The sequence below is a fragment of the Microcebus murinus genome, chromosome 18, assembly GCF_040939455.1.
Source record: "Microcebus murinus isolate Inina chromosome 18, M.murinus_Inina_mat1.0, whole genome shotgun sequence".
In the NCBI taxonomy this organism is placed as follows: domain Eukaryota; kingdom Metazoa; phylum Chordata; class Mammalia; order Primates; family Cheirogaleidae; genus Microcebus; species Microcebus murinus.
In genome coordinates this window covers 21,651,921-21,676,896 of record NC_134121.1, presented here as the reverse complement: position 1 = coordinate 21,676,896, position 24,976 = coordinate 21,651,921, and the positions used below count along the sequence as shown (strand labels likewise).

Sequence of the window (24,976 nt, the reverse complement as noted above, 5' to 3'; positions counted from 1 at the left end):
GCCACCATGCCCGGCTAATTTTTTGTATATATTAGTTGGCCAATTAATTTCTTTCTATTTATAGTAGAGACGGGGTCTCGCTCTTGCTCAGGCTGGTTTCGAACTCCTGACCTTGAGCAATCCGCCCGCCTCGGCCTCCCAGAGAGCTAGGATTACAGGCGTGAGCCACCGCGCCCGGCCCTTCTTACTCACTTTTTTAGAGACAGTATCTTGTTCTGTTGCCCAGGCTGGAGCGCAGTGGTACGATCATGGTTTACCATAGCCTTGAACTCCTGGGCTCAAGCGATCCTCTACGTTAGCCTGCTGCGTAAGTGGGACTACATGAGTGTGCCACCAGGCCTGGCTAATTAAAACAATTTTTTTGTGGAGATGAGGTTGTGATGTGTTGTCCAGGCTGGTCTTGAACTCCTGGCCTCCAGCTATCCCTTCACCTCAGCCTCTTGGGTTGCTGGGATTACAGGTGTGGGCTATGGTGCCTTGTTTGTTTGTTATTGAGTGAACTTGGATAATTTGTGTTTATCAAATACTTTGTCCATTTCATGTGTTATCAAATTAACTGGTAAAATTTATTCATAATATTCCCTTATTCTTTTAATGTTGATATGCTCTAGTGATATCCCATCTTTAATTACTGATATGGGTAATTTGTGTCTTCTCTGTCTTTGACATTGGTCTGGCTAGAGACTTACCTATTTAACTTTTCAAAGAATTAGCTTTTGATGTCCTTTGTTTTTTGTTTTGTTTTTTCAATGAAACAGTCTCACAGCATTTATTGTCATTTTAAAGTAACATAAGGATAATCAAAACAACATGAACAAATGTTTTAGAACTATACTCCCCACAAAGTACACCTAAAATAACTGTATTGCCATCTCAACAATTTCTCACTTCATTGATCATTTCTAGTTGGAGGCAGTTTGTAGCAGAGTAGTAGTATCTTCTTTTAGCATGATCCAACCCAGTTGTTTTCTTGACTTTGTTTTAGAATGCATCTCTTCTGCATCATCTAATACAAGGTTCATATACTCTTCAAAACCAGTGATACAGCCCTCTATCCTCATGTTCACTTGCTCATAGAGGCACACCTAAATCCCAGGATCCATTTTGTAAGTATCTGAAGATGAGGATGATGGGCTGTACTGTACCATCACCGTCTGCACTCTCTGGCCCTGGCCATGGTATATACCATGGTGGAATCTCACAAAGACCCCTTTGTTTTTTTATATTGGCTTCTTTTTTGTTTTGCTTTCAATTTCATTGATTTTTGCTCTTTATTATTTTTTTCCTTTTGTTTGTTTAATTTTCTCTTTTTAAAAGTTTCTTAATGAAGAAGCTTATATTATTGATTTAAAAACTTTCTTGTTTTCTAATATAAGAGTTTAATGTTATAAAATTTTCCTATAAGTACTCTTTAACTATGAACCATAAAGTTTGATATATTATGTTTTCATTTTTATTGAATTTAGAATATTATCTCATTTCCCTTTTGTCTTCCTCTTTGACTAACCATGTGTTATTTAGAAATGTGTTGTTTAATTTCCAAATATTTAGGAATTTTATTGATATTTTTCTTTTTTTTTTTTTTTTTTTTTTTTGAGACAGAGTCCCGCTTTGTTGCCCAGGCTAGAGTGAGTGCCGTGGCGTCAGCCTAGCTCACAGCAACCTCAAACTCCTGGCTCAAGCAATCCTCCTGCCTCAGCCTCCCAAGTAGCTGGGACTACAGGCATTCGCCACCATGCCCGGCTAATTTTTTGTATACATTAGTTGGCCAATTAATTTCTTTCTATTTATAGTAGAGACGGGGTCTTGCTCTTGCTCAGGCTGGTTTCAAACTCCTGACCTCGAGCAATCCGCCCGCCTCGGCCTCCCAGAGAGCTAGGATTACAGGCGTGAGCCACAGCGCCCGGCCTTTTTCTCATTTTTGATATCTGATTTAGTTCTCTGTAGTCAGAAAACACAATGTATGAATTTAGTTCTTTATTTATTGAGACTTGTTTTGTGGTCCATTGTGTGGTCTGTTTTGGTTAATGTTCTATAAGTGCTTGAGAAGAATATGTATTCTGCATTCATTAGGTATAGTGTTCTATAAATGTGAATTAGGTCAAGTTAGAGTGTAGTTTAAGTTTCTGTATGCGTATTGATTTTCTGTACTTATTCTCTCAGTTATAGAGAGGAATTTTGATGTCCACTGTAATTATTCATTTGTTTTCTTTTTGTTGTTATTGTTGTGAGTTAGGGTCTTGCTCTTGCCCAGGCTGGAGTACAATGGTATGATTATAACTAAGTATAAACCTTGAACTCCTGAGCTCAAGTGACCCTCCTGCCTCAGCCTCCTGAGTCACTAGGACTATAGGTGCATGCCACTGTGCCTGGCTGATTTAAAAAAATTTTTTTGTAGAGACAAAGTGTTGATACGTTGTTGCCCAGACAGTCTCAAATTCCTGGCCTCAAGTGATCCTCCCACCTTGGCCTCCCAAAGCAGTGGGATTACAGGTGTGAGCCACTATGCCCAGCCCATTTGTTTTCAAAAAGGTGGAAAGCCAGTAACTCTAGAATTTAACTTGTTAGTTTAGCTTCTCTCAGTCTATTGGTGCTCAGAAGCAGAAGTTGATCCCAAATTTGTATTCAGCAAGTTTCAAAAACAATTTGATTGGTTTAAATTTTGTTGTAGTATCATGGCAAATATTACACCATGATTATTGGTCAAATTGTGACCAATATGCAATGATATCACAGTTATTATGAATATGAATCTATGCTTTGATGCCTCATGGAATATATGGAATTGTTTATCTCTGAAATGCCTGTTTGAACTATTTAGCAGAATAGTTTATCTCAAATATAGATTTCCTTATTAATGGACTCATAGGATACTTAATAATCACTTAGTTCTAAAACTAAATATTAGTATACTCAGTACTTACATAGTGAACTAGGTTTTGCTTCTCTGTTATCTTCTGATATTTTCTATAATATACTGTACTCCAATTTGTATATTGTAGAAAATATCAGAAGATAACAGAGAAGCAAAACCTAGTTCATTGACAATATTGACCATTGGTAATATTTGAGAAGCATGGAATATTGTAGTTGCTACTAAGTAACAACTTAGAAATCACTATGTGATTTATAGTCATATATGTAAGTTAATACAGACATAATATTTGCTAAGGAAAGAAAAGAAATATGGGGCAGAGAAAAAGGAAGACTCATCCAGTTCTCCTTAGTTGCTAAAGTATAGAAGTTGAATGACCCACATATCTTTCTCTGGAAGTTGTGCCTACCAGATAAGAAAAATGAGGTCAATAGTGAGAAATGCCTATTTTTGTGTCCTGTGTTAGATTACCTGTCAGAAGTTTTCTTTAATGACTACTGACCTTTAGTTTCTTTTCTTGCTGTTTAGAAATATAATAGCTGTTTATAAAATAGATGTTTGACATGTGGAACAATTTGCATAGATTGATAGTTTTGAATATTTTAATAATTTTTTTCTGGTTATAATTTTTCATTATAGATTATGTACAATTTTTTTTTTTTTTGAGGCAGAGTCTCACTATATTGTCCTGAGTAGAGTGCTGTGGCATCAGCTTAGCTCACAGCAACCTCAAACTCCTGGGCTCAAGTGATCCTCCTGCCTCAGCCTCCTGAGTAGCTGGGACTACAGGTGCATGCCACCATGGCCTGGCTAAGGAACATATTTATTTTGGGTTGGAAAACAAAGGAGAATATATATAATTATAAACTCATGATAAGTGCATTATCAGAGATACTCTTACATCATAGAAACACAGAGGAGGGAATCCAGATTGGGGAATAAGTAAGTATAGTTAGTAGTCTGGAAGGACACCTAGAGATACTTGCTTAGCCAAAGGTGGGAAAAAAGGCATTTTAAGCTGCAGTCAAAGGCTAGAAGACAGACAATGTGGAGGGAATGTATGGCTATGAGCCAAGGCCATCTGGCTAAGTGGGTGAATGAAGGCTGAAATTCAGCCTGTGCTCTGCTATGCAAGTTTTGTGCCTTTGGGGTTGCGTATCTTGGTGGACGTCCCTTTTTCAGATTACTTCAGGCCTGGCCAGGAGCTCATACCTGTAATCCTAGCACTTTGGGAGGCTGATTTGGGAGGATCCCTTGAGGCCAGGAATTTGAGACCAGCCTGAGCAACATAGTGAGACTCGCTCTCTACAAAAATAAAATTAGCTAGGTGTAGTGGTGCATACCTGTAGTCCCAGCTATTTGGGAGGCTGAGGCAGGAGGATTGCTTGAGGCCAGGAGTTCAAGACCAGCTTGGGTAACATAGCGAGACCTCATCTCTATAAAACATAAAAAGTATTAGCCAGGCATGGTGGTGTGCTTCTATAGTCCCAGCTACTTGGGAGGCTAAACCAGGAGGATTGCTTGAGCCCAGGAATTCAAGGCTGTAGTGAACTATGATCCTACCATTACACTCCAGCCTGGGTAACAGAGCAAGACCCTGTCTTAAAAAAAAAAAAAAAAAGTGGGGATAGATGTTGAGAGGCTAGCAAGCGACTGTTCTATATAGCTGTATGGAATGAACTAAAGGGGAAAAGACTAGAGATTGGAATGCTTGTTTGACAGGCTTTTTGGTTTAGAACTGTGGTTCCCAACTGGTGCGGCCTATTAGAGGCCAGGACACACAGTTCTGCCACGTCCCCCTTCTGTGGAAAATTGTCTTCCATGAAACTTTGGGAGGGCGGTGCGCACAGCAGGAGATGAGTGGTGGGTGACTGAGTGAAGCTTCATCTGTGCTTACAGCCGCTCCCCTCTCCATAGCTTGAATCACTGCATAAGCTATGTGCAGCCCCCTACCCCCAATAGAAAAATATTCTTCCATGAAACCAGTCCCTAGACCCAACAAGGTAGGCTGCTTTAGAACAAAGAGGTAACAGACCTGAACAAAATGTTTGTAAAACACTGTGGAAGTGGAATCTGTAAAATTTAGTAACAAATACTTCTTTCAAATAAACAGATGACTGTAAAATGCCTAGATGATTTAGAAAAAGTTGATGAGGTATAATAGAAATTGACTCTGTTACTTAGTACCTATGTGATAGTGAGTAAATTACTTAATTTCTTTGAGCCTCTAGTATAATTTGAGGTGATAATTATTTTAGGACTGTTGTGAGAACTAAGTAAGCAAAATGCCTAGAATATAACAAGAAGTCAATGAGTGTTCTCTTCCTTATTGAACAGAAAAATACAGAAGATTTCTTTTGAAATCTTGGGTGCTGTGGGGAGGTGCTGTGTTTTGTTATCTTTTTGTACTTGGTTTTAGAACTTATGCCTTTATATTTGGGGATTTTTATAGAAGCAGATGGGGGAGTATTTTAAATTAAAAATCAGTTTTAGATTTAGAATTTTAAAATAAACCTTTTATTTTTATTTAATAATTTTAGGTTTATAGAAAAATTGCAAAGATAGTACAGAGTTTCACATACCTTTTATCTACCTTCGTCTGCAGTGGCAGGTGGGAGGGGGGAGGGGAGCGGGTATATACATACATACATAATGAGTGAGATGTGCACCATCTAGGGGATGGTCATGATGGAGACTCAGACTTTTAGGGGGAGGGGGGAAATGGGCATTTATTGAAACCTTAAAATCTGTACCCCCATAATATGCCGAAATAAAAAAAAATCAGTTTTAGATTTAGAATTTTAAAATAAATCTTTTATTTTTATTTAATAATTTTAGGTTTATAGAAAAATTGCAAAGATAGTACAGAGTTTCACATACCTTTTATCTACCTTCGTCTGCAGTGGTGCCCAACCTTTTTGGCACCAGGGACTGGTTTCATGGAAGACAGTTTTTCCATGGGTCCAGTTGGGGTAGGTTGGGGTGATGCAAGTGATGGGGAGCAGGGGCTGTAAATACAAATGAAGTGCTTTCCCACTGCTCACCTCCTGCTGTGCGGGTGGGTTCCTAAGTTTCATGGAAGACAGTTTTTCCATGGACAGGGTGTGGGGTGTGGAGCTCAGGTGGTGATGGGCCGCCCAGTTCCTAACAGGCCTCTGACCAGTATGAGGCCCCAGCCTGGAGGTTGGGGACTGCAGCTCTAATGTTAACATCTTAAATAACCGTGGTACATTTGTCAAGCCTAAGAAGTTAATAATACAGTATTATTAATTAAACCACTGACTTTACCAAGATTTTCTACTAACATCCTTTTTCTGTTTTAGGATCCAATTTAGGATACCACTTTGTATTTAGTAGATTTACATTTTTAGTTTCAGTTTTGTTAGGCCAGCCACTCAACCCTTCAGGCCCTTGTGCATAACATAAATATTGAAATAAAAAATACCTAAGGTACCTAGGGAGGGCACAGTGCTTAGTTAGAAATGCAACTTAAAAGTGGATCATCATTCAGTGACCATTTTGGACAAGCTTGAATAAAAAAAAGTGGATCTTCATATAGCAGAATTTATAATGGACATAATTGAGGGCAGATGTGTATTTTCTTAAATAATTCAAAGTAGTTCATATTTTGCTGCATATTAGTTCTTCTCAGGTTTGGGCGTAATTTGGTATAGGCCGCATTGTTCATACAGTTGTGTCATATACTATTTTGGTCAAAAATGGACCACATATATGATGGTGGTACCATAAGATCATGATACCATATTTTTGTGGTACCTTTTCTATATTTAGATATGTTTAGATACCAGTGTTTACCATTGCATTACAGTTGGCTATGATATTCAGTGCAGTAACATGATACACAGGTTTGTATCCTAGAAGCAATAGGTTATACCATTAGCCATTGCTATGCCATCTAGGTTTGTATAAGTTTATGTTCTAACAATAGTGAAATTGCCCAGTGATGCATTTCTCAGAAGGTATCCCCTTCATTAAGAGATACAAGACTGTTTTTAAATTATTGCTCCTTTCCATTTCTAAGGTAGGTCTATATTAGGAAGAATATCATATTAGAAATAATTTTAAGACAGTTGTATTTTATCCCTCAAATTCTCCTACTATTCAAAATTTATTGAACACACCAGCCAATAGTCTTGAGTTATAATCAACTTTGATTCAATAGTATGTTCAATTAAGTAACTATAGGACTTTAAAGGACTTCAACACCTAATATTTGACCGATCATTACATTATTAATTTTTTAACCTAAATTTTCACTTAATAATTATATTTGCTTTCAGTCTTCTAATTCAGTGACTTTCAACTTTAGTTTATCCAAAAAAGCTGCTTATAAAAAACTTGCAGATCACTACACTACAGCCTAGGTAACAGAGTAAGATCCTGTCTCTAAAAAAAAAATAAATAAATCTAAAAAAATGCAGATTCCTGCAGTTTTTTACTTCTAGAAATTTTAATTTAGGTTTGATGAGGGACAAAGAGCATACATTTTAAATAAACACACCAGAGGATTCTCATGTAGGTGGTCTATGGACTATACTTTGAGAAACAACTATTACAGTTTGACAAATGCAAATGAGTACCAAAAATTTATATATGCTGTCACAATTTCTGCTTATCAAAACCATATTTTTCATTACTCATCTGAGTAATTTCTATGTTCACTCTAACATTTCTTGAACATCTAGTATCTATGAGATACATTGTGTTAACGTACATCAGATTCAAGATAAATATGATAGCCTCTGCCTTTTAGAAACTCACCTGGTGGTAGGGTGATAGATATGTAAAAAAATAGTACAGTACAGTGAGATGATGTAAGCGCTAATTGAATGTAAGCAAATCTTATGTGAGCACACATATACACAAAACCAATTAATTGTGCCTGGAAGTTGTTGGGTTGAGGAAAGTTTCGCAGTAGAGATGATAACTAGAAATTGAAGGAAAGTGGGTTTGGCAGGAACTGTTTATTGATCGTGAACACTATTTTTTTTACACATATTTAACCCTTGCAAAACTTCTAAGACATAGGTGTTATTATTTTCCTATTTTAATAAACGAGAATACTGAGGTCAAAGAGATTGTTACTTACTCAAGGTTACGCAGTTAGTGTATTGGCAGATCCCAGTTTTGGGACTTAGATAATATGATTCCTGAATCTGTGTTCTTAATTACTTGTGTGTTCAAATTTCTATGGAAGGAGGAACATGGTGAAAAGCTGAGAGGCCTGTGTCATCAAAGCACGGGAATTTGGAGGGAGATGCAGCTAAAAAGGTAGATAGGGTCAGACTGTACAAATCCCTGAACCTAGTTTTTGGGATTTTTGTTTCAACCAAAGTGCAGTGTAAAGACATGGAACACTTTTAAATACAGCGAATGACACGATCAGATTTGCATTTTGAAACATCATTCTCATTGTAGTAGACCAAATCGATTGGAGGGCGCGCCAAGAGTGTTATGTATATGCAGTGGCACCATTTAGGAGGTTGTTGCAGAGAGTAGCCCTGCAGTGGCACCATTTAGGATGTTGTTACAGAGAGTAGCCCAAGTGAGATAAAGTAGTAGCTTGGAATAAGGAGGTGATTATGGAGATGGAGGAAAGTGGGCCAATTTAAGAATATTTAGGAGGACAAATCTATAAGATATGATGATGGATTGAATTATGATAGCTGAATTGGACACATTTGGGTGACACATTTTATTTTATTTGGGAAACTCAGAAAATTGGTTTGGGCGACTACTTATTTTGAGTTACAAGTACCTTTGAGATACTGAAGTGGAGATGTTAAATAGGTAGTTTAATTAGGAACTTTAAATTTTCTATTTAGTAAATATATGAGCTACTACTCATTCTTTTCTCTCTGATAACATTGCTGCTTAGTAATTTTTCCAGGACCTTATCACAGTTATCTCTTGAGTTATTTATTGGTAATAAATAAAGAATGTAAATCGTTTGATTCTTGGTTATTAGGGCTAATAGAAGAATATAAAAAGATTCTTCACTATAGAAGCAACTGTAACTGTGTTACAGTTCTCTGTTGGAGAATGTCAGAACCAAGGATATACTCTGGGAAAGGACTAGTGAAAAGAGGGCAGAAGGACAAATCTCAATTTAAAATAACAATTTAAAAGCAATATATTTTGAATATTGAATTAAATCTTTGCTTCCTTTTTGATAGTAAAATAATTCTTGGCTTACCTAAACTACAGTTATCCAAGTTATTGTGGAGCTACAATGTGACTAGTTATACCTGAAGGAAAGTACTTTTTCTTTATTTCTGCCATCATATTTTTTGCTGTACTGATAAATCACTGCATTAGGTTATTAAGTATGAAATGTCCGATTTTCTTAAGTACTAAGTTTGACAGTTGATATTTCACTTTGACACTTCTTGTTTTATTTTTGTTGTGAAGGTACAGCCTTAGTCTTTCAAACGCAGTTTGGCTTGTGATTATCTTTCAAAACTTTTTTAGATCAATTTTTGTGAAACCATGGATAAGTCAAAAATTTGAGTTATTTTTTACTATGAGTTCCACATTTCGAATGTACAGCACAGACAACATGAAATGTCAACGAAGTGTTTGGGAAGGATGTGGCTAATGAATGCACAGTACTTCAGTGTCATTGTGGTGATTTTAATCTTGAAAATGAGCCACATGGGCAACCTGAGACCAAGGTGGATAATGATGAGCTGAAAGCTGCAGTGGAAGCAAATCCATCTCAACCTACATGTGAATTAGCAGCAAGGTTTGATGTTGCTATTCCAACAATTTTGAAACAAATGGGTAAGGTAAAGAAGCTGGATAGATGAATTCTACGTGAATTAAATGATAGAAAAGACATCATCTCAAAGCTTGCCTTTCTTTGCTGTCATGACATAAAGGTGAACCATTTCTACACTCTTTTTTTTTTTTTTTTTTTTGGAGTCAGAGTCTGGCTCTGTCTCCTGGGCTAGAGTGCCATGGCATCAGCCTAGCTCACAGCAACCTGAAAGTCCTGGGCTTATGTAATCCTTCTGCCTCAGCCTCCTGAGTAGCTGGGACTACAGGCATGCACCACCACCATGTCTGTCTAATTTTTTTCTGTTTTTAGTAGAGACAAGGTCTTGCTCTTGCTCAGGCAGGTCTCAAACTCTTAATCTTAAGTAATCCTCCCATCCTGCCTCAGCCTCCCAGAGTGCTAGGATTACAGGTTTGTGCCACTATGCCTGGCCCCTATGCCATATTGTTACGTGTGATGAAAAATGGATTCTTTTTGACAGTTGCAGGCATTCTGCACACTGGTTCTATAAAGATGAAGTGCCGAAACACAATTCAAAACTGAATGTTCATCAAAAAAAGCTAATGGTGTCTGTCTGGTGGTCCAGTGCTGGTATTATGCACTATAGCTTCTTGAAATCTGGTCAGTTGATTAGGTTAACTGGTGAGTTGTCTACTGCAACCAGTTGGACAAAATGATGAGGATGCTGTGATTAGGCAGCCCAGACTGGTCAATAGAGACAGGTCAATCCTCTTGCAAGATAATAATGTTCCACCACATGTCACACAAACAGCATTGCTCAAACTACAGAGGCTGGACTTGGAAACTCTCTGTCATCCACTGTGTTTACCACACCTTGCACCAGCTGACTACCACTTCTTCCAGGCTTTGGACCACTTCTTCTAGAAAAAATATTTAATTTTCAACAAGCTTTGGAAAATGCCATTTGCGATTTCATTGCCACTCACTCCCCAGGCTTTTTGCTACTGGCATGAATAAGCTACTGTTAACATGGCAAGACAGTGTCAATAGTTTAGGTACATACTTTGATTAATTGTATTGCTTCATGTTTGAGATATAATAAACTACACTTTTGATTCAAAATTGGACATTTTATGTTTAATCTAATATTTCTTCTTTTGAGAATTGCCTATTGATTTTTTTAAAAATTTTATTTGTAAGACTTTCTTTTTAAATTGACAAATAAAAATTATATATAGTTATTATGTACAAGATGTTTTGAAATATGTATACATTAAGGAAATAAATAAATTGAACTAATTAACAATATACATCACCTCACATATTTGTGATTTTTTTGTAATAAGATTTCTCTATTGATGTTATTTTCTTATTTATTTGCAAGAGTTCTTTATTGATTTTTTTGGGGGGGTAAGTCTTATTTATTTCTAAGACGTCTTTATTCCTATCAGTACAAAGTACTTTGAAAATATTTTTAGCACTTTATGGTTCATCTATTAATTTTATTTTTTTATTTTTTTTTTTTTTTGAGACAGAGTCTCACTCCGTTGCCCAGGCTAGAGTGAGTGCGATTGCATCAGCCTAGCTCACAGCAACTTCAATCTCCTGGGCTCAAGGGATCCTCCTGCCTCAGCCTCCCAAGTAGCCGGGACTACAGGCATGCGCCACGATGCCCAGCTAATTTTTTGTATATATATTTTTCGTTGGTCAGTTAATTTCTTTCTATTTTTAATAGAGACAGGGGTTTCGCTCAGGCTGGTTTCGAACTGCTGACCTTGAGCAATCCACCCGCCTTGGCCTCCCAGAGTGCTAGGATTACAGGCCCGGCCTATTAATTTTTAACAGTTTGGATTACTTCATGTTTTAAAATTTACATATACACTAGCTATTCTTTTTCATTAGAGTTTCTTTTGTTTGTTTGTTTTTATTTTGTTTTATTTTTAGACATAGTCTCACTCTGTTGTCAGGGCTAGAGTGCTGTGGCATCAACCTAGCTCACAGCAACCTCAAACTCCTGGACTCAAGCGATCCTCTTGTCTCAGCCTCCCGAGTAGCTGGGACTACAGGCATGTGCCACCATGCCCAGCTAATTTTTTCTACATATATTTAGTTGGCCAATTAATTTTTTTCTATTTTTAGTAGAGACGGGGTCTCACTCTTGCTCAGGCTGGTTTTGAACTCCTGACCTTGAGTGATCCTCCTGCCTCGGCCTCTCAGAGTGCTAGGATTACAGTCGTGAGGCACTGTGCCCGGCCTAGAGTTTCTTATTTACTTTTATCCTTAGTCCTTTCCCATTATGACATAAGAAAGATATTCCAGTCATTTTTTCAGTTTTCATTTCTGATTAAACTCATTAGTTCATCTCTGATTAAGTTTGGCATATGATATATAAGGCATAATAATCAAAGTAGGCTTTTTTGAAGTAGAAAACCTGGAAATGAGAAGTAGATTTTACATTCTGTTTCATTTCTAATTGAATGAAAGTGTACTGATAAGGACTATGGAACTCTAGACTTTATGGGAAGAATGCTATGGTGGAATATCAGTCTTTTCCATAGGCATGAGGGAAGGGTATTGAGAAAAGTGTGACAACATTCATATCTACAATCCCAAATTTGAACATTGTTCTAATAGTATATATTGACTTTTCTATTAGAAATATCATCTTTATATGAATTCAAAGGAAAATGGTTTTATGGATTTTTTTTTTGTCCTGTTAGCTATTAGGATTATATGAGCAACAAAACAAAAAGTTTTCCTACTTTTCTGCTTTGAAATTTGAAAATACCTATAAAACTTACCAGGTTCTAAAACATAATTGGAAGTAATACTTTGTTACTTTGTTTATTCTCTTGTCCCATCTCTTGAATGAGTTGTATTAATAATTATTTTAAACTGTTGTTGGACTTTATAGTTTTTTCCACTCCACAGCTTTTTATTTTGAAAAGTATAAAAGTTATTGAAAAGCTGTAAAACTAGTAAAATGAATATTCATTGTACTCTTCATTAAGATTCACCAACTGTTGGCCGTGGGCGGTGGCTCACACCTGTAATCCTAGCACTCTGGGAGGCTGAGGCGGGCGGATTGCTCGAGGTCAGGAGTTCGAAACCAGCCTGAGCAAGAGCGAGACCTCATCTCTATTATAAATAGAAAGAAATTAATTGGCCAACTATTATATATAGAAAAAAATTAGCCGGGCATGGTGGCGCATGCCTGTAGTCCCAGCTACTTGGGAGGCTGAGGCAGGAGCATTGCTTGAGCCCAGCTTGAGGTTGCTGTCAGCTAGGCTGACGCCACAGCACTCACTCTAGCCTGTGCAACAAAGCGAGACTCTGTCTCAAAAAAAAAAAGATTCACCAACTGTTAACATACTGCTACATGATGTATTAAAATATTGCTATGTTACATAGACACACTTCTTTTTTTCTTAGTCATTGGAATTAGTTGCAGACATTACTACCCTAAATACTTAAACACGTATTGCCTGAAAACAGGGCATTCTCCTGCTAAACACAGTAAAACTACCAGTCAGGAAGTTTAGCAGCAATCTAATCCTCTAATCAAATATGCAGTCTATTTTTAGGTTTCCTAAATTTGTAACAATAATGTTTTTTAAAATTGGATTTTTTTCCCACATCAGACAAGTAATGTTTCGATGTTGTAACAAGGTTTGAGGGAGACACATTACACACATGTGCGTGAACACCCAATCATCACATTTATGAACCACAAAAGGATCTAAAACTGTATTTTTTTTTTAATCCAGGATCCAGTCAGGGGCCGAACATTGTATTTAGCTTCCATGTCTCTTTAGTCTCCTTTAATCTGAACACTTGCCTAGTTACTTTTGTCTTTCATGATATGTTTGAAGAGTCTAGGCTATTTGTTTTGCAAGTACTTTGTTTTGACAGAAAAGCATTTCTGTGAGAATTCCAAATTTGTTAGTGTGGAGTTGTAGATACCTAAATAGTCTGTAATTGCATGCATCTGTAGTCCTAGCTACTTTGGAGGCTGAGGTGAGAGGATCACTTGAGCCCAGGAGTTCAAGTCCAGCCTGGGCAACATAGGGAGACCTTGTCTCTTAAAAAAATAAAATAAAAAGGTAGTCTGTAATTTAATAATGTAGAGTTGTAAATACGTAATTTGGCAGTCTTTCCCTCTCCCTGTCTTTGACTTGGTAATCCTTTTTTTTTTTCTTTTCTTTTCTTTTTTTTTTTTGAGACAGAGTCTCGCTTTGTTGCCTAGGCTAGAGTAAGTGCCATGGCGTCAGCCTAGCTCACAGCAACCTCAATCTCCTGGCTCAAGCAATCCTGCTGCCTCAGCCTCCCAAGTAGCTGGGACTACAGGCATGCGCCACCATGCCTGGCTAATTTTTATATATGTATATATTAGTTGGCCAATTAATTTCTTTCTATTTATAGTAGAGATGGGGTCTCGCTCTTGCTCAGGCTGGTTTCTTTCTATTTATAGTAGAGACGGGTCTCGCTCTTGCTCAGGCTGGTTTCGAACTCCTGACCTCGAGCAATCCGCCCGCCTCAGCCTCCCAGGGAGCTAGGATTACAGGCGTGAGCCACCATGCCCGGCCATGACTCGGTAATCCTTTATGAGAATGTGTTTTCAGTGTATGGATGGAATTTGAAAAATATAAATTTAAAAAATCTACTTTGCAGAGTTGTTAACTTATAGATTTTTTTTTTTTTTTTTTGAGACAGAGTCTCACTTTGTTGCCCAGGCTAGAGTGAGTGCCGTGGCGTCAGCCTAGCTCACAGCAACCTCAAACTCCTGGGCTCAAGCGATCCTCCTGCCTCAGCCTCCCGAGTAGCTGGGACTACAGGCACAAGCCACCATGCCCGGCTGATTTTTATATATATATATATATATATATATTAGTTGGCCAATTAATTTCTTTCTATTTTTATGGTAGAGACGGGGTCTCGCTCAGGCTGGTTTTGAACTCCTGACCTTGAGCAATCCGCCCGCCTCGGCCTCCCAGAGTGCTAGGATTACAGGCGTGCGCCACCGCGCCCGGCCAACTTATAGATTTTGAATTATATTAAACTTTAAAATTCCTACTTCACTCTTATCTTGCATTTGAGAGTCTGACACTTTCTAGAATAGTCATGATCCTATTGTTTTTTTATTTGCATTTAAAAGATCCACACAAGAGCTACATTCATTGTAAGCAAAATAAACTGGAAAATTCTGATAAGCAAAATGAAGAAAATAAATCTTGTATAAATCTTAGCACTCATGTATAGCAGCTGTGTTAACATTTTGGTATATATGCTTTCAAACTTAGAATGAGAATGTTTACATGTGAGAGAGACATTAAATGAATTTTTTGTCATATTGTAATTCTGTGTTATAGCTTGCTTCCCTCTCCTCAGTAGCATTTACATTATTAAACAATGAAAGAATGGAAAAGTAGAGGTACTATATGACCTTATTAAAAGGAAACAACTGGAAAGAGAGGCTTCTGTCTTATCAGTCAGCATTTAGATAGTTATCAAGTACTGTAAGTAATTTTTAATGGTTATATCAATTACTTTTCTAGTTCTCAGAATCTCTGTTGATGGGGATAGGGGAACACTAGAGAGTACTAGTGCTTATGGAAAATTGTAGACTATGCAAATATTACGATTTGTTTATTTGGTACTAAGTTTTATGTAAATGCCATGGCCACAGAATGAATTTTTTCTTATTTTAATTTTTAACGTGTTTTTAAAATAGGTAGAATATTCACTATTCAAAAAGTATCAAAAACACAGTAAAAGGTCTCTTTCCCATTTTATATCTCAGCCTGTTTTCTCTCCTCAAAGCACTAGTGCTGTCAGTTTCCAAGTATCCTTCCAGAGATAGTTTATGTATGTACAAGGAAATATGTATCACAGAATACATTTGAAATAGCCTGATACGTATAATAGTACTAATATTTATAATTTTACAGTGTACTTTAACATGAAAATACACATTAACTTCTTGTGAAGTAGCAAATTAAAAGTACTAAAAGGTGACTACTTAAATGCAGAAAGAATGATAAAAAAGAAAATAATCATTTTGTAACTTCTAAAATAACTGATTTAGGCCATTAGGTGAAAGAAACTATTTCTGCCTTTTGAATAAAATATTGCAGTAGGCCAGTGTGGTGGCTCACACTTATAATCCCACACTTTGGGAGGCTGAGGTGGGAGGATTGCTTGGGGCCAGGAATTAAAGACCAGCTCAGGCAATATAGTGAGGCCCTGTCTTAAAAAAAAATTAAATAAAAAATAAATTAAAATACTGAAGTGCATTTCTGATGCTCACCCCCTAGACCTAGCTGTGGAATCTGCCATAGGTTTAAGGGCATGGTCTCCAACAATACTGCTGTGCTTACTGTTACAGTTTTGTTATAAAGGATATAGATCACTAACAGTCAAGATATATGAGAAGACATACAGGTCTGAGAGGATTTGAAACATTGTTCTGTTTTTCTCTCCCTGTGTTCCGGAAGCTTTACCCCCACCAACCAGGAAACTCACCTGACCTTTGGTGCTAGAGTTTTTAATTGGGATTTTATTACATGTTGAGTCATCACAATTATTGATTGAGTCATTGGCCACAGATTAGCCTCCTAAATAACAAAGATGCGCCTGTTACTTGGGATATTGCAAGGATTTAGAGTCTCGGAATCAGGGACAAAAGCCAGTTAATATTTTTGTTAGTATTATTACAGCACCATCATAGTTCTCCAACATCTCTTCTCACAAGCAAGCCCTTTTACCAGCTTTTTTTTTTTTTTTTTTTTTTGAGACAGAGTCTCGCTTTGTTGCCCGGCCTAGAGTGCTGTGGCGTCAGCCTTGCTTACAGCAACCTCAAACTCCTGGGCTCAAGCAATCCTGCTGCCTCAGCCTCCCAGGTAGCTGGGACTACAGGCATGCGCCACCATGACTGGCTAATTTTTTCTATATATATTAGTAGGCCAATTAATTTCTTTCTATTTATAGTAGAGATGGGGTCTCGCTCTTGCTCAGGCTGGTTTCGAACTCCTGACCTTGAGCAATCACCCGCCTGGGCCTCCCAGAGTGCTAGGATTACAGGCGTGAGCCACCACACCCGGCCCCTTTACCAGCTTTTAAAATTACCTTTCCAAAGATAGTTTTATATGTATAAGCATCTTTGATACTAATATTCTTTATGATAAGAATCCCTTTTTCTTTTTTCTCTCTTGATTTATATTTATGACTTTTTTCTTTTTTTTTTATTCCAAACAGCCTTGCTCTGCTGCCTAGGCTAGAGTGCTGTGGCGTCAGCCTAGCCACAGCAACCTCCAACTCTTGGGCTCAAGCAATCCTGCTCCCTCAGCCTTCTGAGTAGCTGGGACTACAGGCATGCGCTACCATGCCTGGCTAATTTTTTCTATATATTTTTAGTTGGCCAATTAATTTCTTTCTTTTTTTAGTAGAGATGGTGTCTGGCTCTTGCTCAGGCTGGTCTTAAACTCCTGACCTCGAGTGATCCTTCTGCCTTGGCCTCCCATTATAGGCGTGAACCACCACGGTTGGCCTTGTGACTTTTTTCCATGTGGTTGCCTGCCCATCTGTTGGGGGAGGGGCATATCTTTAAAATTCTTGTCTTCAAATTTATGTATTGCACCTGCCATGAATGCTTTCTTTTCCACCCCTCATCCTGAAGAAAGATGATCTCTCTTTTCTGAACTGTTATATTTCTGTGTATCTCTCAGGCGTAAGTCACTTATATAATGGTTTGTCATAGTTACTTGTACTGTTATATAATGGTTTGTCATAGTTACTACTTCTCATTGGAACTTTTAAGATTTATGAGGGAATGGAGTGTGTGAATCTTAATTTCCTTTTGTGTTCCTCCCCCTTATAATATTTTGCTTGTAAAAATACCTCTATGTCTATAATTATAATATCTAATTATATAATATGTAATTATAATATCTCTATAATTTTAATAATTATGTCTAATGTTTGATTGATTGATTGAGACAGGGTCTTGCTCTGTCACCCAGCTAGAGTGCAGTGGTGTCCTTATAGCTCACTGCAACCTCAAACTCCTGGGCTCAAGCAATCCTACTCAGCCTTCTGAGTAGCTGGAACTACAGGCGTGCACCACCATGCCTGGCTAATTTTTTCTATTTTTTGTAGAGATGGGGTCTCACTCTTGCTCAGGCTAGTCTCAAACTCCTGGCCTTAAGCAGTCCTCCCACCTTAGCCTCCCAAAGTGCTAGGATTATAGGTGTGCGCTACTGCTGTTGGCCTATATATTTATTTTTAAAAATTGTTGTAGGTGTAATTGGAAGGTTTTTTTCCCTGTACAATTGATTAAATCCATTTAGAGGTATAATCTGTTGTACATTAAATTCTATATTCAGATACCTTTGCAAATGTAGGGCTTTCCCTCTAGTCTATTTGAAAGAAAAGGAAGAAAATACAGGCAAACTGCTAACAAGGATTTAAGTTTTAGGATTTAATATGTAGGTGCAACGAAATGAGATTTTCAGAAACCGAAGCTTCTGTTAAATAGAAGACTTTAGTAAACTGCTATGTTCTTCCTAGTATATGATTCCTAATAAGTAAGAAGATCTTGTAACATTGCAGTTCTCCTTGGCAATAATTGACTTCTTTAGGAGGGATGTTTACAGTCCTAATGTGTTTCTGGCACCTTGTCCATTTTCTACTTTATATTGTCTGCCTCACTCCTATAGACATTTCAGTTTAAGGTCTTTAATGAATTCTTCAAATATTAAGATATCTTATAGGCTTTTTTTCTTTTTTGAGACAGTTTCACTGTGTCGCCTGGGCTAGAGTGCTGTGGCATCAGCCTAGCTCACAGCAACATCAAACTACTGGGCTCAAGCCATCCTCTTGCCTCAGCCTTCTGAGTAGCTGGGTCTACAGGCTTGCACCACCACACCTGGCTAATTTTTTCCATTTTTAGTTTTCCAGCTAATGTCTTTCTATATGTAGTAGAGATGGGGTCTTGCTCTTAGGGAGGCTAGTCTTGAATTCCTGACCTCAAGCAATCCTCCCACCTTGGCCTCCCGGAGTGCTAGGATTACAGGTGTGAGCCACCACGCCTGGCCCCCTTATAGGCTTTTTGAATTTGCTTCTGCAAGTTGTGATCTGTAAATTGTCCAAAAGGAAAAAGTAAGGCATCTATTAATACTTTATTGGATAGACTTTCATAATTACTAGGGAATTTAATATAATGTTTAAATTCTAAGAAAGTAGAAAATATTTATTATTTTTATTATAAACTTTATGCTATAGATATATTATAGAAGTATTATTTTACATACTAAATGGCCCATTGAAGTCAGGGCAGAATCTTTAACGTCTAAGGAGAAGATAGCTAGAATGACTTGGAATCCTGGTTTTTCTTTCCTTTCTTCTTTCCTTTTCTCTCTTCCTTTCTGTTTTTAATCTATATATCATAATCCCATATTTTAGGGGTACATGTGATATGTTGATACATGTATACAGTGTGGGAACACTGGTTTTCTATATGAAAGTCATTGGTTAAGAATAAGGTCTATGAGGCTGGCCTGCTGGCTCATGCCTGTAATCCTAGTACTTTAAGAGGCCAGGGCAGGAGGATTGCTTCAGCTCATGAGTTGGAGATCAGCCTAAGCAAAAGTGAGACCCCATCTCTACTAAAAAATAGAAAAATTAGCTGGGCAGTGTGGTGAGTGCCTGTAGTCCCAGGTACTCAGGAGGCTGAGGCAGGAAGATCGCTTAAGCCCAGGAGTTTGAGGTTGCAGTGAACTATAATGATGCCACTGCATTTTACCTGGGAGGGGAGGGGATAGGGAGTGGTGGAAGCTGGGATTGAATTGTGGCTCTACCACAATGAATTGTGGCTGTGTGATTTTGGTAAGTTAATATTTTTGTGTCTTACTTAGTCTCCGTGTCTATAAAATGGAAATGCTAAAAGTACAGGTCTCATAGAATTATTATGAGAATTATGTGAGTTAGGAAGGGTGCAGTGGCTCGAGCCTGTAATCCTAGCACTCTGGGAGGCCGAGGCAGGAGGATCACTCAAAGTCAGGAGTTCCAAAGCAGCCTAAGCAAGAGTAAGACCTCGTCTCTACTGAAAAATAGAAAGGAATTAATTGGCCAACCAAAAATATCTAGAAAAAATTAGCGGGCATGGTGATGCATGCCTATAGTCCCAGCTACTTGGGAGGCTGAGGCAGCAGGATTGCTTGAGCCCAGGAGTTGGAGGTTGCTGTAAGCTAGGCTGATGCCACAGCACTCTAGGCCGGGCAACAGAGTGAGACTCTGTCTTAAAAAAAAGAAGTATGTGAGTTATTTATTATATGTTATATTTATTATGAGTGTTTGGAATAGTGCCTAGCACTAATAATGATTCTGAGGTAGCGATTTTACTTCTTGTCTTTGTTTTCACAGCTGAAAGTATAGGATTTGCTCCATGGTTCCTTTCAGCTATAAATTCTATTTCTGTGACCTTGGAGTAGAGTGAAATTTTAAATTATAGATTGATTAATTTTTGTATTTTTTATGCCATTTTAGCAGTCTTTCACGTCTAATCAACTTTAGTGGTTTATCAGATTAATTATAGGGAAAAGTAAAGAATGTCTTATTTAGTTCATCTTAAAATGAAAAAAGACAGACTCTAAGCACCATTGTTGGTTAGGATGTGGACCAATATATATTAATATTGCTGGTAGGAGAGCAAAATGTGACAGCCAATTTGGAAAACAATTTGACTGTATTTTAGAAAGGTAGATGTACATTTACCAGCAATCGCACTCTTAGGAATTTACCCAAAATAAATGAAAACACGTACTCATGAAAGACTTCCATAAAAATAAAAACAGTTGTTCCAGGACTCCCCAAGGATACTAAAATCCACAGATGCTCAAGTCTCTTATATAAAATGGTGTAATATCTGCAATAACCTATGCACATCCTCCCATATAGTTTAAATCATCTCTAGATGACATATAGTACCTAATACAGTGTAAATGCTATGTAAATACTTGCTATTTACATATATTATTTAGGGAATGAAGACAATGACCAAAGTATGTATATGTTTAGTGCAGTTGCTTTTTTTTTTCCCCTCAAATATTTTCTATCCGAGGTTGGCTTAATCCAAGGATGTAGAACTTGTGGATATGGAGGGCCAATTGTATTCATAGCAACTATATTCATATTAGCCAAAAAATTGGAAGCAATCCAGATGACTATCAACTGGTGAATAAATAAACAAATTGATTGTTTTATCTACACAATTGAATACTACTACAACAATATGGATGAATCTCAGAAGCATTATATTTAGTGAAAAAAGCCAGTCACCAAAGACTTCAAGGTATATGATTCCATTTATATGAAATTCTAGAAAAGACAAAAGTGTAGCGAGAGAAATTGGATCAAGGGGTGTGGGAGCTTTTTGGAATGATGGGAATATTCTTGATTTTGGTGGTAGTATCAATCCTGTATATACATATATCAAAAGTTATCAAACTGTACATTTAAAATAGGTGATTTTTTTTGTTTTGTTTTTTTTTTGAGACAGAGTCTCGCTTTCTTGCCTAGGCTAGAGTGAGTGCCGTGGCATCAGCCTAGCTCACAGCAACCTCAAACTCCTGGGCTCAAGTGATCCTCCTGCCTCAGCCTCCCGAGTAGCTGGGACTACAGGCACGAGCCACCATGCCCGGCTGATTTTTATATTATATATATTAGTTGGCCAATTAATTTCTTTCTATTTTTATGGTAGAGACGGGGTCTCGCTCAGGCTGGTTTTGAACTCCTGACCTTGAGCAATCCGCCCGCCTCAGCCTCCCAGAGTGCTAGGATTACAGGCGTGAGCCACCGCGCCCGGCTAAATAGGTGATTTTAGTGAATGTAAATTACCTCAATGAACCTCACTTAAAAGTATGTAGAACAGTTATTGGATTAAGTGGTAAATTAATATTTATTACTGTATCCCAGAGAAGTATGAGATTGATGCCTTACTATTAAGGAATTTAAAATATAATTAGAGGAAAAGTACATAGCCACAGAATCACTATATCAGTTAAAGAATAGTACTGAACCTCAGATATAGTGTAGGCATACTCAGTTCTGCTGTTACATGACATGTAGTCATAAAAATCACCATGTTATACAAAATTATGTAGTGAAAACCCACAGAGCTTATGGGGAAAATAGAGTTAGGAGTAACACTCAAAAACTTCATCAGTGACACATTATAAAAAACATAAGAACTTAATAATAAAAAATGATAGCATGTTTTACACATGTTAAATGATTAATAAATACATAAATACTACAATAAACATTACACTTTACCTTGAAAGAGACCTTAAGTTTGCTTGTGGTAGTGGATGTAGGGAGAGTCATAGCTTGTGAGTTACTGTGAAGTGGTAGAAGACAGGTTATCTGAAATCAGATGGAAAATTGTAACACCGGGTGTAATGAGTATGTATAATCCAGTGAACTGAGGTAGCTGATACATGTTTAAGGTATGCTTACTTGTATATGTGTGTTTTGTGTATTCTTAATGCGGCTTTGTGTTTTAAAATGTAGGTGGTATTATTCAGTTGTAATGAGAACAACAGACCAGGAGAAAACTGCCATTGAAAAGGTAGTTTGCTACTCAAACGTCCAATAGGAAGGAGCATGCCAAGTCATGTAGGACCACATTAGAAAGCACTACTGTCAGTTAAGAGACAAGAGCAAGCTGGAGGCAAATGTGGCAAGAGCGGTTATTGTGGTTTCTGTCAGAAGGAATAAGTGAGGCAGATTAAGCAGGTTTAGGATTGGCTAGTTTCAGTAATTTCAGTGGACTCTGGAGGATAGGGCTGCACCAGATTGACTGGCACTTGGCCTTGGGATGCTTAGAGCAGGCTAGATAAAGAGCCAGATTAAGGAGATAATTGGGTAGTATCAGTTTGGGATTGTTTGGTTTACATATGAAAGGTGCTTTCACTGGTGAGTTGTTTGCTATCTATAAGAATTGGCTAGCCCTGGGAGGGATAGTCTCTTCCTGTTCAGCAAGGCTCCAGATGCCAGAACATCAAGAATACAGAAAATAAGGAAGTACAGTTAATACACTTTAGTTTATTTAGTTTAGCTGGGTGCAGTTTTCTGCATTCATCTAGTGGTTTCTAAGGGATGAAATTGAACATAATTAAATGGGTAATTTGCATTATGCTAAAATTATTTTCAAAGTAAGTCTTATAGCAGACTGACTCTGTGCAAAGTAGTGTGTAATATTTGACTCCCTCCTTTGCATGGTTAATGATACAAATTCTATTACCATGTACAGATTTTAGCTTTTATAAGATTTATATAATTCTTTGAGACATGGCTATATTTTAAAACAAAACAGTTTAATAGGAGTGATTAGTTTTGATCTTGGGAAAGTAATCACAAATTTAAATTTTAACATAGAGAAAAATTTTACCTTAGAGTACATGTTCAGTGTAATTCAGGTAATTAAGATGAGTAATACTGTGTAGAAAGGAGATTGTTGGCCAGGGGCGGTGGCTCACGCCTGTAATCCTAGCACTCTGGGAGGCCCAGGTGGGCGGATTGCTCAAGGTCAGGAGTTCAAAACCAGCCTAAGCAAGAGCAAGACCCGTCTCTACTATAAATAGAAAGAAATTAATTGGCCAACTAATATATATAGAAAAAATTAGCCAGGCATGGTGGGGCATGCCTGTAGTCCCAGCTACTCGGAGGCTGAGGCAGAAGGATTGCTTGAGCCCAGGAGTTTGAGGTTGCTGTGAGCTAGGCTGACACCATGGCACTCTAGCCCAGGCAACAGAGTGAGGCTCTGTCTCAAAATACATAAATAAATGAAGTCATAGGATATTTAGTTATTCATCAAACAGTTTTTTGGCTGCTGTGAAACTGTCAGGTTCTTTGGAGGGGCCTACACATGTAAACAACTAGAATATGATATAGATAAAATTAAGTGTTAAAATAGAGATACAAAATAAGAATATATAATAAAAAGGAAGGAATTAATTTCAATTGAAGTTTTGTGAAAACTTCGTGATTAGGGTATGTTAGGTGGCATCAGGGACCTTTGATGAACTTTGCTATGATTAAGGTATAGGTACACTCAGAGAAAGAACTGTAAAACAAAAATTCAGCTAGATTGTGGAGTTCTTAAAAATGCTGTATCTATTGATTTGAACTTTATTTTGTAAGCATTATGGTGTTTGGCTTTTAAAAAATAAAGCACGAGTAGTAATTATGTGACTTAAGAATTTCCTAGCCCATAAGTTGCATTTAGTAAATATTAATGGAACAAATGAGAGAAACAATATAAAAGATGTATTAGAGAGAATGAGACTAGAAATCCAAATGGTTATTACATTAGTCTAGGTGATGTATGATTAAGACCTGAATTAAGATACCAGCAGTAGATAGAGGAAAAGATTCAAGTCTATTAGATTTACCAATTTATTAGATTGATGTTAGAGGAGAAAAAAAATCAACGGTCATGTCTGGTTAGGTCATTAGATATGAAATGTCCCATTTGGAATCAAAAGTGTAGTTTATCATATCTCAAAGAAGCGGTACAATTAATCAAAGTATGTGCTTAAACTGTCGACACAGTTTTGCCATCTTAACAGTAGCTTGTTCATGCCAGCAACGAAGAAGCCTGGGAATGAGTGGCAATGAAATAAAAAAAGGCATTTTCCAAAGCTTGTTGAGAATTGAATATTTTTCCTTTCAAGGAGTGGTCCAAAGCCTGGAAGAGGTGTTAGTTTGGTGCCATGTCTGATGAAAACGGTGGATGACAGAGAGTTTCCAAGTCCAGTTTCTGTAGTTTGAGCAGCATTGTTTGTGAGACATGTGGTGGAATATTATCTTGCAAGAGGACTGACCTGTCTCTAATGACCAGTCTTGTCTGCTTAGTCACAAACATCCTCATCATTTCTTCCAGTCAGTTGCAGTAGACATCCACTGTAATTGACCAGGTTTCATGAAGCTGTAGTGGATAATACCAGTGCTAGACCATCAGACAGACATCATTAGCTTTTTCTGATGAATATTCGCTTTTGGACTGTGTGTTTCAGCTCTTCATGTTTATTTAACTGTTGTGCCGAATGCTTGAGATTGTCAAAAAGAATCCATTTTTTATAACAATATGGTGTAACAATATGGTGTAGAAATGGTTTGCCTTTATGTTGTGACAGCAACATAAAGCTTTGAAATGATGTCTCTTGTGACGCTTGTTTAATTCACGTGGAACCCATCTATCCAGTGTTTACCTTGCTGGCTTGTTTCAAATGCCCTAATATTGTTGGAATAGCAATATCAAACTTTTCTGCTAATTCACACAT

The 24,976-nt window shown here is 37.4% G+C and overlaps 1 protein-coding gene, 1 non-coding gene and 1 pseudogene across 4 annotated transcripts in view; 1 reads left to right on the top strand and 2 right to left on the bottom strand.

Annotated features, from left to right (window-relative positions):
- The window catches only part of TAOK1 (TAO kinase 1), a 147,619-nt gene that overhangs the window by 18,457 nt on the left and 104,186 nt on the right, over positions 1-24,976 (top strand). The window contains exon 2 of one of the 3 annotated variants that reach the window (XM_075994290.1): positions 986-1,106. The exons of the other annotated variants lie outside the window; for them this stretch is intronic. The gene's annotated coding sequence lies outside the window, so the exon portion shown is untranslated. The remainder of the gene's footprint in view (positions 1-985; positions 1,107-24,976) is intronic. 3 annotated transcript variants of the gene reach the window in all.
- LOC105857858 (small nuclear ribonucleoprotein E-like) lies at positions 903-24,976 on the bottom strand (annotated as a pseudogene).
- On the bottom strand, positions 13,271-13,374 carry LOC142862353 (small nucleolar RNA U13). The gene has a single exon (XR_012913415.1). It is a non-coding gene; the product is annotated as a small nucleolar RNA U13 (small nucleolar RNA).